The sequence below is a fragment of the Pteropus medius genome, unplaced genomic scaffold, assembly GCF_902729225.1.
Source record: "Pteropus medius unplaced genomic scaffold, Ma_sr-lr_union100, whole genome shotgun sequence".
NCBI lineage: Eukaryota > Metazoa > Chordata > Mammalia > Chiroptera > Pteropodidae > Pteropus > Pteropus medius.
Window position 1 is genome coordinate 27,793,812 of NW_024351730.1, and position 15,586 is coordinate 27,809,397.

At 33.0% G+C, this 15,586-nt stretch overlaps 1 protein-coding gene and 1 pseudogene across 4 annotated transcripts in view; one reads left to right on the forward strand and one right to left on the reverse strand.

Annotated features, from left to right (window-relative positions):
- CFAP299 (cilia and flagella associated protein 299) overlaps positions 1 to 15,586 on the forward strand; it is a 528,622-nt gene that overhangs the window by 236,374 nt on the left and 276,662 nt on the right. The window lies entirely within an intron of this gene.
- Positions 6,678 to 6,796, reverse strand: LOC120588665 (uncharacterized; annotated as a pseudogene).

Sequence of the window (15,586 nt, forward strand, 5' to 3'; positions counted from 1 at the left end):
GTCATTCTCATCACTTACTTTAATTAGTTTTCTGAGGTCATGTTTAATCAACTTTACACTGATGGACTGACAATCTCTCCTGCCTCTTTTGTCTTCTTAAATCTGTTCCCTATAAGAAGTCAAAGTACTGGCTTTGGAATAAAGTAAATCTGAGTTTAAATTTTGGCCTAGTCACTTTCTATGAGATTTTGGCCTATTTATCTCCTGTAAACCTTATTTATTTTTATTTTTTTGGCCCATAAAGTGAGAGAAATAATAGCTGCCTTTGGGGGTTGGTTTGTGATGAAAACTAACACAAATATGTAGAACACCTGGCCTACAGTAAGTATTTAAATAAATGGACGCCACTCTTTCTGTGACTGCTACTTCCAGGCTCTGCACTTTCTCAACAGCTCAATCTACTTCATCATCAAATGAGTGACCTTTAGCAAAATCACTGACACCTTTTTCTAGTGGTTCTCAGTGGATTATTTCCAGCAGACTGCTTCCCTCCTTCAATTATTACTTTGAATATTTGGTATATAATGAAAATATTTTTCTCTAGGATACAGTTATAGGTGAAAAGTCATACTCAATTTTATCTAAATGCTTTGAAATGTGTGCTGATTGTTGCTACATAAAAATTATTTCTTTTCTTTTCTCAAGGAGTAGGCTTAGACTACTGAACACCCTTAAGAGAGTAGTTATATTATGAAAACTCATGAAAGATTAAATATCAGATTCTTTGAAAATTGTCTTTGAACTCACTGAGTAAAAAGTTTACCTAATACTTAAAGACAAACATTGCAGATCTTGGGGTGAATAAGACAAGCACTATCTCTAGAAGATCTTAGTTGTAATTATTTGTTTATAAATAATTAATATAACATGATAAATGCTTCAAATGAGGGGTATGCAAGAAAGGAAGATATTTGACCTGGGTCTCTAGGAAGTGAGAATTTTGTAGGCCATTAGGGGAAGTAAGGGTTGCTGAGGAGAATGTATTGGGGGAAAGAAAATATTTCAGGTAGAAGAGCTGGCAGAGAGAAAGACCTATAGTCTTAGAGTGAAATTTTTTGAAACTTGATGTTTTGGCTGACGGAGAAGGCACCGAAGGATCAGTACTGCAAGCTGAGACCATAGAGCTAAGTTGGGGGTCAGACTGTAAAAGCCTTGAGTGTCATTCTTAAGAAGTCAGACTCTATCTTATAAACTCAGGGAACAATTGGATTTTTTAATGCAAAGATCTGCAATGATCATTTTGATTAGAATAATAATTCTTCTAGTCATGGAAAAGGAGAAACTGATAATGGAAGACTAATTGGGAGACTGTTGCAATAGTCTAGGTGAGAGACGATGTAAAATGAACCAAGAAGGCCAATAGCATTGAATAGGAATACAACAGTTCAGGTGTAGGCTAAACCATACAGGGAGCTTGTGTTGTCCTCTTCAGATCAACACAGAACAACTTTGCCTGCACTATGGCTCTACTATCAGACCATCCCCAGAGACTGGAGAACATTGATCAGCATTCTGTTTCAAATCACAGTATGCCAATTTTTTCTTTCTTAAAGACATTTATATAGGCATCTTTTAAAAAATCATCTTGTCTCATAGTATATTAACTTTGTTGGCCTCTATAATTTTTTTATTATCAATATGTTTCTAATAATAACTTACATTCTGATTTGGATAGCACAATGAGTTCATATTTAAAGCACCAGTTCTGTTACAAACAATAGCAGTAAAAAGATGCAGATAAAGAAAATCTAAAGATATAGCTGGACTCAAAAGCAAGATTAGTATCTTTATAGACCAGAAGTATAAAGTTGCGGGTGAGTCTATAGCTACAGTCTGCTGGGGTCTAGCTGCTGAGTCATGTGGTCTAAAAAATCTCTATGCAATACTCGAAACTAGAGAGAGAATGCTTACTGCTTCATGTCTGGGATGAGAATGACTCTTGCCTAATCCAGTTCATTCAGGAAAGAATAGAATTATGGTTGTGATCGTGATCCTGGGGCTATGGCTTTGTAAGACACTGTAGACCAAAGTAAATGAGAACACCAATACATCACTTTTTTAAAAAATTGGAAATAATTGCCTAATGCGTTATTACTGATATCACCATAAAGAAGTAATTATTTTATGGTTTGGTTCTGGATTTAACTCATTAGGGGATAAGTGGAAAAAACTAAAATGCGGAGGAATAAAAATATAATAGGGAAAAGAGAAAGAGAAAAAGGAGGGGGACAGAGAAGATTCCTTTCATTCAAATAAGCTTGCAAGCCAAGATTCTGAAGTGTATGAGCAAACCAATTAATATTTAGAAACACAGCCCACAAACTAGGCAAATGTTCACAAGAACGAAATTAACTTTAAGAAATAGTCTGATAATAATATTCATCAATAAAGAACAAAAATTATCAAACAAAGCAGAAATGAAACAAAAGTAATTTAGATATGAATAGAACCAAGTCAAAGTTTTAGAAATCTAATAATTTTTATCGAAATTATGAAAACTTCTAAATGGAATAAATTCTAGACTGAACATAGTCTAAGAGAAAATTAGTAAAGTGGAGTAGAACTGAGGAACTTACCAAAAATGCAGCACAGAGAGGTAGAGAGATAGGAAATATTGAAACAGCCATGATATAAGGAGGAAAGATTGAGAGGCTCCATCATACTTTGAATAGGACTTTCAAAAGCAAATGAAAGTAATGGTACAAAACTAATATTTGTGTACGTGCCTGTTTATCTATCTGTCTATCTATTTATTTATTTATTTTTGTAGCAGATGAAAAGAAAACACTGATTAAAAGTAGAGTAAAATTATTTCAAATTCAACCTCATCACTTTACATTTGCATAAGTTGCATATGCCAGATTTATTTTAGCAGTTATTAGAAAAGTCTTGTCTTTCAAAATGTCTTAAAAGGGAAATTCACATCCTCTCTTAATTTGTCTTCTACTTTATAAGTTGGCAAATAGCATAATTCTATAAAGCATTAATTTGAGTAATGATTAAATTAAGAGTATGTTAAGTAAATTCTGAATGATGAGTTTAAGAAATATCACATTTTTGGATGCTTAGAAAAGATTTTAGTGGAAACCATATGTTCATATTACTTGTGGCCTTAAAATATTAATCATATTTTAAGGCCAATAAAAGACATGTTTATTTTTAATAACAAAAACTTTGATAATTCCTTTAATATTTATAGTTCAATGATAGTAGGTATTAGTAATCTAGACTCTAAATACATTCCAAATTACATAATTTAAAAAACCCCACCAAATTAGGTAATGTAATATGTTGAAATTTTGTAAATATTTTAATGCAGTTGTAGAAGTACTAGATTCGCTAAGATATATGATATAAAAACAGACTGCATTGCAACTATAAGTCAATCTACCTAGGAATTCTTATTCTAAGGGCTTGCTTATAGATGTACCTTTTACAGTTAGCTCAAACCTTACAATTTATAAAATAGTTTCCTTGGTATAGTATTTAAAAATATCAATTGCTTTCATATTTTGGAACAGAAATCATTCTATAGTTTCCTTCTCTTCCTTTAAAGTCTTTAGTATTTTTCTACTTGCATAAACTTGTTGAAAGTCTGAAATAGCCTAGGGACTTGGAAAATGAATTTCTTAAAGGCCATGAGACTCATTCAAAGAAGGACAAAGACATAATGATGAAGTTTTCAGCTTATACATTTAATTATTTAGTACGTGGGATTTAAATTATTTACTATTTATTATTATTATAGATGAAATTAATGATCCATCTATTATCAAATAATGACCATAGCTGCATGATATTTTTATAAGTACTTAAATAAAATTAGTTGATTAATGATAGATTTTCCATGAAATAAATGCTAAAAATAGGCAGACTTATAAATCATTTTTTTCTTACCTAAATAAACTATAGAGTTATGTTAACGTATTGCTTTGGCACAAAATGTTTTAGAGACTGATTCAGTTTAAAATGAGAATAGACCCTTACTCTATCCCCAATCAATGACAGGACAATGTCATTTAGACTGATGAAATATTTAAATTAGAAAGCATAAAAGAAGTATGATTAGTTTTAGGGCTGTTCATACAATATAATTGCTTCCTATTTTAGTGTTGTTTAAATTAATTATAAAATAACATTATTTTTATATCAATTGGCTCAGTCTTTGACCTGCTAAACTATTATATTCACTACTATTTACTAGGATTACCTTTTTAACTTTAATTTCAGAGTACAATAAAAGTGTTAATTTTGAAGTTGTTGAAAGTTGCCAGAATAGTAGATAAGAATAGTAAACTCCATTGTTATTTTATAATTTATTTTATATGAAGTATTTGTTGATGCAGTGTTATATAATATGTGCCTTATCGATTGTATTTATATATATTAGTAACTAAGAAATTATATAAATTTCATGAGATAAGGCAAATACTTCAAATGGATACTCACATAAATATAAAGCATAAATTGTAAATTAAAGAATAGGGCTAGAAATTAGTAGTTGATAAAATTAATATTTAAATATATAAATATGGTAGGATTCCTAGCTATATGTATCTTTTTCCCTTTTAATAATTTGCCATTAAGCAAGCGTCTTGTTCTTTATGCTTTTTGGTATATTATAATCCTAGTATCTCAGATGTTCAAATATATATGTTTAATTTGAAAATGAAGAGATACTTCACTTTGCCTCTTGCAATATTCAAGTACTGTCACAATTCTGTCTATACAAACATGTTGTTTTCAACTTAGTCAATTTACATAAATTTTCTTTCAAATATTTCTTCTTTTTAATCCATATCGTCATGGATTATGGTTGCTTTAGCCATGTTAACAATGGTTAACAATGGTAAAATGTAGGGAAAAGACCATTTTCTCTATAGTTTCATGTTATAGTTCATATTATTGATTAATTTCATTATAACATAAACATTTTGTGATAAAATAATTTTATTATATCCAAGTTATTTTGTAAACGTTTTTTCACAAAAGCCAAATATACCTGAAATTATTATTAAAATGAAATTATTCATTTCCCTCTTTCTCCATGTTAGCTTATTCATGCATTTATTCAATGAATCTACATTTATTCAGTATCTATATGTGCCTAGCAAGTGCTAGCTGCTGGCGATGGAATTTTAGACAGTACTAACAACTCTCTTGACATATGGATATTAGTTCTTCATAGAAGAGATGAACCATAAACAAGTGAACAAATGAATAAAATATAGTGATAACTATAATGCTATGAAGGAAAGAAGGATCAATAATAATGGTATATGGGGAGAAGACTAATTTACATATACATACATATTAGAATACACACACTGTCACTTTCTATGCATATTAATGAGAAGTAAAATCATTTTGTGATGAGGAGGTAACTTTTTGCAAATTTCTATGCATATAGTCAACACTTTAATAAAACTAAGAGAAAATAGACATTTAAATATTTCCTAAGATATCACTGATAGACTTTTTAAAAACCCATTTATCTGATTTGTAAAAAAAAGAAAGAAGAGCTTAAAAATGATCTTTATGAATAATGCAGTTTTAATTGAAAACACAATTTGATAAATGGACAATTTTCTTTGAGTTACTTGTATTTGATATCACAATGCATTATAAAAATTCACCGAAAAGACATATTAAACATTTTCCTTCTCTTTAAAATGACACTTTCGAAAAAAATTTAAATATCTTTACACTATCATTTATTATTAAAATTGAGAAATGTAAATCATATGCATTATGTTAGTTGAGTCCTCTTTCCTCCTTAAAAAGTGAACATGACTTCTTAACTTCTTAAACTACAATTTAAAAATTACCATGCTAATTTTAATATACCTTATTGACTTGGTTTAATTTTCCATTCTTAGGACACATTTTACTAGAGTGTGCCATGGCTTTAGGGTTCTACATATGGCAAGATAACATCAAGAATGTAGATACTTTCCTTCCTGCGTTTTCATTGCATCTAATTAAGATTACAACTAAACTGACCATTAAAAAAAATAAAATCTTTCTCTTTTTCTTGCTTCTCAATTTCATGGGAGAATAATTTATTTTTAACAGTAGTTTGTTCAGAGACCAAATTTGTACAATACCAATTATGTTATTGTATAAGAAGCAATATTTCCTGAAAATAATTAATCTTAATTACAGGTTTTTTCTCCATGGTTTAACATTTTCTCTCTTTAAAACATGTTTAATAATATAGAAAACAGAATGAAAAACCGAGGAACTATTAAAACAAAAACATGAGTGTGAACTCTTGCTCACTGCAAGGAAAGCTCTTGAGAAAGCACAGCATAATGGTTATGAGTAGAGGTGTAGGTGCTAGAGCCAGATCAAGTTCAGTTCAAATCAGCTCTGTTTCCAACCTCTGCAGCAGGTTAGTTAATCCCTTTGGTCTTTAATTCTCTCATGTGTAAAATAGAGAAGATAATATCCACCTCGGTGCATAATTTTCATTTTATGTATATGTAAAATGGTACATTTAAAACTGTGCCTGTTTTTTTTTAAATAAATACTATTAATGTAAGCTATTGTTTTTAACATTTCCACACCACCATTTATTTATTTATGTACTTATTTATTTATTTATTTTTAGGCAAGGCAACCTCACAGATTGCAAGGACCTAGTCAGTTTACAATCCCTTATTTTTTATTTTTTACACCTACAGCAACTGGTCTTCCTAGGTGGTCTCCCATCCAAGTACTAACCAGGCCCAACCCTGCTTAGCTTCCGAGATCAGATGAGATTGGGTTTGTTCAGGGTGGCATGGCCGTAGACTCTGCATCACCATTTAAAACATTGTAACTTGATTGCAATTATCATAATGAAGTGTGTTCTTAGAGCATATAGGTTGAATATGTGTGACAAAACACACTTTAAATTTGTTTCGGTTGGCCATTTTAATTGAATCATTAAATTGTACTCACAAGTACAAGCACATCAGATCTCCTAATTTGGATTTTCCAAGCTTCTAAAAGGCATTTAGGGATACTTCAGTTCTTTGGAGACATTATTATGAACATCTACTATCATTTGATTATATTTTTATTAAGGTTATGGTTGACGAAGTTCCATTTAGTGAACTTGGAATGAACAAAATGTGAGTAGTGAAATTCAATCGACCTTATGTCTTCTACCGAGGTCATTGTAATTAATTCCTTATTACATTATCTTCCAAAGGAATTTAATAGATGAAATTATTAATTATACAAAAAAGTGTCCTTCATATAGGCATCCTTAGAGTGATCTAGCTTTGTACAATTCTATAATTCTTAGAATTATAAAGTAGGAATTGAATTTTGTGCATGTTTACAGAAAAAAATTATTTCTGATATTCCAGTTCATCTTGAGTTTAATATAAGTAGAACTAAGATGAAAACAGCTGAAATAGTGATTGTCATATGCAGCTTTCCCCTCAGAAAGTGTGTTCCATGAGAAAGAGCTACCTGCAGAAAACTGAATCTGGAATGAAATCTTCCTTCTATAAGTGAGAGATATAGAATCTGCTTTTCTTTTCTCCTTTTTTCTCCCTACTACAGCTATCTTGTAACTGATAGCACTTTCACTCTCCTACTTTACTTCAATTATTTTAAATTTTATTAAAATATAGCATTTTATTAAAAATTAAAATAAACTCTCCAAAACAAAAATGATGACATATTTAATATATGTTAGTGGTTGCTCTGTCCTCTTTATCATCCTCTGTGACTTATTCTTAGAATCGAAATTATTAAGGAAGAAATGTAAAGATAAAATAAACAAGATATTTTATTATTTTGCATGCTCATTTATATTTCCACAGCTACCCTCAGATTCCTCTCAGGTAATTCGGCTATGAGAGCAGCTGTGGAAACATAAACAAGTATGTCAAATAATGAAATTCGCTAGAAAACAGGTTTTTATGACCCCTATTAATATCGAAAGTAACAGCAGACATTCATTTGTCAGCATTCTAACAACCCTGGGCACTCATTTATTCAACATTTACTACCTTAGGTAACTGCAGAGAATTTGGAGATCTTAGATCTTTTATTAAATATGGTCCATAAGTGGGTAGTTTCACATTCTGACAGAAATAGAAATTATATATTTCCTGGAAGAAATTTCACATAAATACACAAAGGAAATGCACCATGAAAAGCAAATCTTATCAGCATTTTTGCTTGTTAATAGAAGTCTTAGTTGATTACCAAAATAACAAACCTTTGAGTACTTGCTCAGTTGTCATGTACTATGGCTGCTAATATTCCTCAGAAGTTTCAGAACATAAAGGCCCATCTTTCCTTGAAAGAGAGAATCTGCTTGACTGAGCAGAACAGCAGCCTTAACCTTGGCCATTCAAGTGATATCAGATGCCACAGCCAGATCATCCACAGACCCTTCCTTTTCAATATTAAAAGATCGGCTATGGGTGAATGGAGCATTTCATTTATAACCATTCAGAAATTTTATTTAGTGTTTCTAAAAGCTTACTTTTCAAAGAAAAGCAAGTAAACCATTTCCCATTTAGAAAAAAAAAGTACAGCTCACTGCCAGTGTTAATTTAATTTTACATAAACACGCTCTTTGAGGCTGAAACAAATCTGACTGGTTTTGAATATGAAAATAAAATATAAAAACTGTTCTTGGAGTTATTTCTAAACAGAACTTGTCTCTAATCCTAATGTAACAGAAATGTATACATAAATCGGATTTATCAAAGGAATCTTAGGCTAAAAACTTTAAGAATGATGTTAACAGCATACATAGAAATGCTAGGTTTTCTAGGATTTGACATTTTCAGCAATCGAGAATTACTGTATTCTATAAATGGAAATACCACTACTAAAAACAGAATACTATAAATAGAATAATGTCATGTGTTTCCAAAGACTATTGATATACTAGAGTGATGTGAAAATAATAATAAGGTGAGGTATTTCATGGCGAACTTTGGGGGTAAGGTCAGAACTGTAATACGTGAGTTATTGGAGTAAATGCTGCAGCCTCAAGTGAGTATTCTCAGGGCAAACAGGAAATGGGTTAAATAAAAAAATAAAGTATTTTGCAAAAGAGAATTTTTAAGGTTATAAAAATGTAACAAGTTTTAGCATTTAGTTTCTTAGCATTTGTTCATGAATACTCAAGTGACTTGAAGTATTAGGGTCTGATAACATTCACCTAGACCAAACACCTTCAAATTAAAAATCAGGAAATTCAGATAGGTCAAGAGACATGCCTAGTATGACATAGTTGATAGAAAAAATTGTTCTAAATCAATATATCTTGGCATCCTAGATTTATGATTTACTCAACACCACTTATAGAAAAGTACAGAGCAAGAGTCTGCAAAGTATGGACTGTGGACCAACCCTGCTGTTTGTTTTGTAAATAAAAATTTATTGGAGCATAGCCATGCTCATTTATTTACATATTGTATATGGCTGCTTTTGTGCTAGATGCCCAAGTTTACAAATTGTAACAGAGACTGCATGGCCCACAAAATAAGTACTATTTGGCTCATTATAGAAAAGTTTACCAACCCCTGATATAGAGAGTTGAGGTAGGAAGACATGCTAGAAAAGAGAAAAAATGAAGTTTTTTAAAAAGTGTTGTTTAACGTGCCTATAAAAAATAGTCTGAAACTTTATTCTGAACCTCCAGTCAAAAATAAAGATTATGGCCACCCAAAGATGCTATTAAGACTGATTGTCATAAGTTACTTTTGTTCATTTTTTGAAAATCAAGAATCTAAGATCCATTATATTGTGTTTAATAAAGATAAAATGTTAGTATGGAAGGGCTATTAAAAAAGTATGGATAATATTCCCTAAATTGTATTCCACCAAAATAGAGGGAAAATAAGAAAAAAAATCATTGTCAGCAAGGTATAATAGATATAATATACAGTAAAAAGGAGAAGTGATAGACATGTATTTTCATTCTTGTGAAACTCCCTGACTTAGGAAAGAAATGGTTGTCAATGCCTGTGCATTTCCTTGGCAGATTATACCATGCTGCACAATGGCAGCATTTGTCTTTGGTCTGTGGACCTAAGACATTCAGTATCGATGGGACCTTTCTCAGTACAGGTAATAATAAGGTGGTCAGTCATGCAACCAAAAGATCGAGTTTAAAGTTAAAATTAAAGAAGAATTCCCAGCACTATAGCATTTCATTTTATGTAAAGCTTTCCACCAGTCAGGCTCGTTTACTTGTCATAGGTCCCCAAATGAGAATATAAGGTCGACATGAAAGATACAAACAAGTGAGGTAGTTTCATTCCATAGAAAAGAAGCTAACAGAAACACTAGGACAAGCCTATTAGATGACTTAAAAGAATAGCAAAAAAGAGTAATTAACACAAGTCTATAAACTCTATCATGTCCTTTAAAAAAGAACATGTCCAAGCAGTAGTTCAACTAAAGGTCATGGTACCTTACTTCCCTGGAGAGGTCACAGTTACAAAGTCAGTACAGTGTGTGTGTGTGTGTGTGTGTGTGTGTGTGTGTGTGTGTGCGTGCCAAGCAGGTGTGTGTGTGTGTGTGTCTGTGTGTCACACTTAGTCAACTATCTTAAAATATTTAGTTTATAATATCATGATTGATTTCTGACAATAAGGAAAATTCTTTTTCAATTAACTTTCTACTTGCAGTTAGCACTTAGGTGGGAGGAAACTGGGGACTTCAGAGACTTTTGAAGTATTCAGAGTCCAGGGAGATTCACTTCACCAAATCCCTTTGTGTTGAAAGATGGGGAAGCTGAGGCCTAGAGAGCCCCATTTCCAGAGTTACACAGCAAGTAAGAGCAGAGCTGCTAGATCAGAAACAAATGACTCCAACTTCCTATAACAGGCTCTTTGCACAGTACCACTCTAATTCCCCTCCTGGAGAACTTTTACTCGATTTACTTGCTGGGTGATAGCAAGGAGTTAGTTATGTTATACCAAAGGACTCCGATTTGAAGACCTTTCCTTCAACATGTAAAGGTTATCATTCATTTTGCTGCTGTGTATGTTTGGGATACTATAAGTTTTGAAGCTTGTTTAGCCATCCTTCTCGGATCTAGTCATAGGTCCCCAGATGAGAATTCAAGGTGGACATGAAAGACACAAACAAGCAAAGTGGTTTTATTTCAAAGAAAAGGAGCTAGAGAGTTCCAGAATCAGAAACATTAGGACAAGCACACAGAGTGACTTGTGCTACACCTTCCTGAGAATATAGGCACTAGATTACAGTTCAGTGACTGTATCGATTCCCGGACTAGAGTTTCTAGATCACCAAAACTATCACATTTCTTGGCGGAAAATTTTTTTCTTTTTCCCTCAGTGAATGTTAAATTAAAAGTCCAGAAACAATGCAAAGGTGATGCACTATGGATGCGTGCATCCATTCGTACATTCGATGAACATTTTAGAATGCTCATTATGTATCAGGTTGTCTTCGTCTTCTCAGGCTTCCATAACAAAATATCATAGACTAGGAGACTTAAACAACAGAAATGAATTTTCTCGCATTTTCTGGAGGCTGAAAGGCTGAGATCAGAGTGCTGGCATGATCATTTTGCGGTAAGGACTTTCTTCCCTTGGGGATGGCTGCCTTCAATGTGTCAGAAAGAGAACAACAGTAAGCTCTCTGGTGTCCCCTCTGACAAGGTACTAATTCCATTATGATGCTTTCCCCACCAATGACCTCATCGAAACCTAATTAGCTCCCCAAAGTTCCTCTTCAAATATCATCACACTGTGTGGGGCATGGGTGTGGGGGACACAATTCAGTCCATAGCACAGGAGCTACACTAGGCACAAAGGATACAGGGATCAATAAGACACAGGTATTTCCCCTAGCAGAGAAGACAGATTTAAAAAGAAACAATCATAATGCAATGTGAAGAGTGTTATAACTGAGCAAAATACAAACCCTCTAAGGAGTGTACTGGGCCATAATGTCTGTTCTTTATTTCATAGAGTAGATGAAATTTAAATAGAACTCAGAAAGACATGGACTTTTTTTTTTTTTTTTTTTTTGGTGTGAAGAAGACATAGGGGATTATAAATATTCACAGCAAGACCAGCTACATAATTTGAGAGGGGCCCAGTATAAAATGAAGATGGAGGGGCTCTTGTTCTAAAATTAAGAATTTCAAGGAAGCGACAGTAACGCATTAAACCAAGTATGGGCAAAATGACAAATATTGTATGATTCCACTTATATGAGGCACATAGAGCACTCAGATTTAGAGACAGAAAGTAGACTAGTGGATACCAGGAGTTGGGAGAGGGGAGAATGGGAAGTTAATTTTTAAAAGGTAAAGAGTTTCGGTTGGGATGATAAAGAAAGGTCTGGCAATGGATGGTGGTGATGGTTGCACAGCAATGTAAATATACAATGTAAATGTAAATAAATTGTATACTTAAAAATAATTAAAATGGTAAATTTTATGTTCTGTATATTTTACCACAATAAGAATAAATTAACCATGTGCAGGACCCTTCTGAGTCCAGAGCGCTATAGAGCGCTGGGAGGTACATCTATGAAGCCAGCTCTGATTTGTAGCATGCTAGGGGAATGGTAAGTCCTTAGATCTGGCTAGAATCCTGGAGGCGTGTATGTGTGTGTGTGTCAGGGCTAGCAGGATGTGACAGCTGGAACAGCAGACTGAGACCAGGCTGTTTTAGCAGATGGCATTGCTTGCTTACCCAACCAGTTTTTACTCTTCTTTCCTTTTAATAGGACACGTTTTGTTCAGGTATACATTTCCTGGGCACAGTAATCCTATCTCGAGCTCAGAGTTTAATACTGATTAGCCTATAAAAATAAAGTAGTACCAAGGGTATATCATTGCCAGTGGGTAGTTAAGCAGTAGCCCCAAATACATCTTCATACATTTTCCTCCATAGAGTACTAGGGAACGCACAAAATTATATTTCAGGATTAGTCCTGGGAATTTCATAATTCCCCCAAAGTGAACTCCAGTAGTGACACTAGATATCACCTGTAATACTCATTGTATTTGTTTAAATGTAGTCTGTTTTTTCTCTGTGTCTATTTTCTAGTGAATTATTATTTTTCTCCTGTGTGCACATTGTTTATATTCTGTGTCTCAGAGGGTTACTCAGGATTAATTAGTGGCCCCCTGTGTATGGAAAGTGACAACTTCTGCAGTTTATCATTGAGGAATATCAATTACTTTGCTCTATAAATCCAGATGATAATATTTTGAATATCAGTGCAAGTATTAAAGCAATACATAAATAAATATGCTACATCCAATAATTATATTTTCCTGGGTAATTTTGTCACTATAGATATAAAATTTTAATAGCTGCTAGATATGACATCAGATGAATTATACAAATTTGAATAATTTTATTATGCAGAATGGTATATTTCAAGACATTTTTCTTGGATCATCAAAGCATATTTTTACAAATAAGTCTTTACATCTATGTAGATATAACATCACATCTATAACAAAAGTCATTTCTGTGAAATAGATATTCATTATAGCATGTTTAACTGCATAAAGTAAACAGTTTCTCTTTCAAATTCAATTTCAAAATGGTATTTATTGGGAGCTTGTATGACATTTTGCTCTATTTGTCAACTGATGTGAATAACTTAAAATTAAGTATGTACAATTTTTGTGCTAGGTACTATACAGAATTTAATCATGAATATGAAATCTACCCAAGCTTATATTTCATACAAGAGTACAAATGATTGTAATAAGAAAGATTAGAGAGGGTATTATATAGATGTGACCTAAAAGGGCATTGTATGGCCCCCAGTAGGGGATATTTGCTTATCATTGAGTTAAACAGGAAAAAGGTATCAGATGATGTAGGCAGAGGGCACAGGGAGAATCTGTTTTAGCTGAGGTCAGGCAAAGTACAATTCTACAGGTACTTAATGAAGGGATCATTCAGAGTAAAAAAGAACTGCTGGTTTAAAGCGTGTACCTACGTCAAGAAAAAGGGATGATTCAGTTTCACGGATATTTAGAGGTAACCATATGAAGCTAATAGGGGGGATGGTTATGCATTTAATAGGACTTTGAACACCAAAGTATTTGTATTTAATCTGTTGCTTTTATGGTATTAAAACATTTATAAATTGCAAATTATCATTCTTAAACTTCTGTTTAGGAGAGTTTAATCTGTCAACAGTGTGAAGAATAATTTGAGCTATGGAAGGATAGAGGCCAAGGGATCCAATTGGAAGGTATATGGTAAACATAAAACCTTATAGGAATTGGCCACAGACTAAATCTGATTTTAAGTACTGTTCTGAATAATCTAGTTAGCCAGAGGAATGAATGGTGGCATTTTAAATTAACTAGGAAAGTCGGGAGAACAGTTGCTTTATGACAGATGCTATTTAGGCATTTCACAAATGAATAGGAACTCTTGAGATCCATAGTGCCAAAATTACCAGTGTTTATATTGATAATTCAGTGAAAAGCAGATAATTCAGTTCCGCCAGCACACCCTAGGTCTGCTACATGGTCTGTAGCAGGCCAGAGCCCGCTTTAAGTGCTGGGATGCTTAGCCGCTAACAAAACAGACAAAAACAAAATCCCTCCCCTCATGGAGATTAGTGGATTTTAGTGGTGGAAAAACAGCAAAGGACGCCGAGTGAAACAGGAGGAAAATCGAGGGATGTGCTAAACTGTGAAAGTAAAGGATTCGTTTAAAGAAGGGGAGCTTGATCTACTGGGCCAGATGCTGCTGGTGGATTAACAGGAAGACAAACAAATGGTCATTAGCTTTGTCAAGATGGACGTTGTTGGTGATTTTGTTATGAACTGTTTAGAGAGAGAGGTGAGGATAGAAGCCTGAGTGGAGTGAGACCAAGATAAAAAAGGAAGAAAAAGAAATGAACATAGACAACTATACCACTCGTTAGAGGAGTTTGTTATAATAGAGAGTAGGGAAATAGGTCAATGGCTAGAGAGAAAAGAGGAGTGACAGGGATGTCTGCTTGTCTATTTTGAAGTGGATGAAATTGCAGGATAATTTTATATACTTGGAAAAATCCACTGGAGAAGGAAAAGTAATGGTAGAGTAAGTAAAGGGAAGAATTCTAGAGTAATGTCTTAATTGCGGCGGGGGTGGGGGTGGGCAATGGTATCAAGCATATAAGTTGGAGAGATAGAGAGATGGATACTTCACCTTGTATGATAAAGTGGAAGCAGCATTTTTGGATCCAGTTACAGGGATTTATGGATTTGATCAGAGGAACAGGTGGAAGTTCTGTTCTTACTATATCAGTCCCCATTCACTCCAGAAAAATAAGGATCAATGAAATTACCTGGGAATGAGGAGTTTTTTTTAATGTAACTCTCATCAGTAGTCAGAAAAATACTATTTTATAATTGATTTTAAAGGAAAAAAATGAATAATTTCATGTAACAATGTAATATGCCTTTTTGAAAGATACTTGTAACATTATACAGTACAGGATACTTTAGTATCTATATGAGATATTGATTTTTACATCATGTGAATTCTAAGATAAAGTTTTAATACCTCTAATGTCCATCAATAGGGAAGTAGTTGAATGCATTATAGTACATCCGCACTGGGGA